Raw genomic sequence first — 2,193 nt, forward strand, 5'->3', positions numbered from 1 at the left:
GGGCAAGTAGGAGAGAACCCAGAGAAAAGAAGCTGGAGATTCAACAGGAGAACCAATGGAAGGATCTGGAATGCATGATAAAATCACCTGGGAATTCCACCAAATTCAACCCAAATCCCTAGGGCAGGGTTCCAGGCCTCTGGGTGAAGATATCAGATGGGTAGGGCTGAGAACTACTGAGATAAGACAGGCTGAGGATGACCTTAGGAGGAAGGGTCTATGTTATGGCTAAGACTAAAGCTTCTCTTCACTTGACATTTATGCTTTCTACTTCCAGCAGTAGTTGTCAGTGTCCTTGGGTTCTTGTCATACTTCCCACTTTTTTTTTCTTTCTTTAAAGCTTTTGCCATAGGGCTTGTGAGCTTGCCAGAGTGAGACAGAGAGACAGCGAGAAGGAAAGTGATAAATCACCCCCAGGAAGATGGCCAAGTTATCCCTTCTCCTCTGTTTTCCTCTCAGGATTCTGGACATGTACACACACAAACCCAGCATGATTTTCAAGCTGCTGAGTCTGGGACTCAAACAGTGGTCAGCCAAGTGGGAGAGTCCAGTGCCTTAACCACAATGCTACCTGCTGACCCTTTCAGTTAGTTTTTGGTGACAGGTAGTTGCAGGCTGGAAGTTACAAACTGGTAGCCCACAAAGTAAGTTCTGATGGCCCTGCGAGTGTCATTCTAAAAGTTTAAACTGGCTGACAACATTTAAAAATCGGGTGATTTGGGGACTAGCAGGTGGCATAATGGCTATGTCGCTGGAGTCCCACATAGTCAACCGTGGTTTGAGTCCCAGATCAGGTGGCTTAAACTCATGCTGAGCATGTATGCATGTTTACCCAAGATCCTGAGAGGAAAATGGAGAAGAGATTGCAGCATGTCCATCCCTGGAGGGTAATTTCTCGCCTTCTGTCTCTGTCTCTCTCTGTCTTTCTGGTGAGTGCATGCACCCTATAGCAAAAACCTCTAAAAAAAAAAAAATCAGGTCAGGACCAGCAGTTAGCATAATGGCTATGTCGCTGGACTCCCACATAGTTGACCACGGTTCGAGTCCCGGACCCGGTGGCTTAAACTCATGCTGGGCACATGTGCCAAGAGGAGAATGGAGGAGAAGGGATTGTGGCATGGCCATCCCCCCTGGGGGGTGAATTCTCGCTTTCTGTCTCTCTATCTCTCTCTGTCTGTCTGGCGAGCGCATGCGCCCTATAGCAAAACAAAAACAAAAACAAAAACCTCTCCAAAAAATAGGGAGGGAGGGGGGAAGGGTAGATACAGTAAGTGGTCCTGCATGTCAACAATTAGTGCCTACTTCATGGCAACTCCCCTTTAGACCAAGCCTGCCTTCCCGGTTCTCCACAGCCCCTACCTCTCATTTGTGTGTGTCTTGTCTGGTCTCTGGATGCACTTGTGTTTGAGAACCTTGCTCTAAGCTACCTGACAGCCGCTCAAGGTGAAAGGTTGATTGCTTTGTTGTCATTGTCATTAAGTGTGTTTGTGTCTTCCACTGAGACCAAGAATTCAGCGAGGGCTGGGGAGTACTTGCTTTAGGTGCCGTGTGGACCTATAAGCCCATGCCTGGCACAAAGGCACACAGTAAAAATTCGATTAGTGAATCCAGGAGGTTCAATTCTTCCCACGCATTGACTACAGATGAGAAAGTTCATCACAGTGACGTGCCTTAGGTACAAAAGCTTAGAAGTCCTGAGCATGGGGCCAGCTCCAGGGCCTAGGATTCAAGGCACTGGATCCCACATGGCTGACCTCACAGTTTAAGAAACATGCCGGGTGCATGAATGTGCCTGCCCAGAATCTCAAAAGAGTGTAAAGGAGGAGAAGGGATGGGCTGATCATTCCCCATGGAGTGGGTGTGTGTGTCTTCTCCTCTTTCTGGCAAGCACACGCACCCTCTAGCAAAAAAAGAAATAAAGAAAATGAAAAGAAATCCTGAGAATGGATGAGTCCAGTCCACCTGTGAGGATATAATAAAGCGCAGGCGTGGTGTCTGAGCATGCTTCTTGGCAGCTCAGTCCTGAAGTGGTGATCCTGTGTCTTTTCTTTTCTTTCTTTCTTTTTTTTTTTTTTTTTTTGAGAGGTTTTTGCTATATTCATTCAACTATTTTCATTTGACCAGAGAAAGACAGGCACACATAGAGAAGGAAAGTAAAGTAGCAAGCCACTAGGTCTGGGATTTGAACTGTTG

This window comes from Tupaia chinensis, unplaced genomic scaffold (genome assembly GCF_000334495.1).
Source record: "Tupaia chinensis unplaced genomic scaffold, TupChi_1.0 Scaffold000314_1, whole genome shotgun sequence".
NCBI lineage: Eukaryota > Metazoa > Chordata > Mammalia > Scandentia > Tupaiidae > Tupaia > Tupaia belangeri.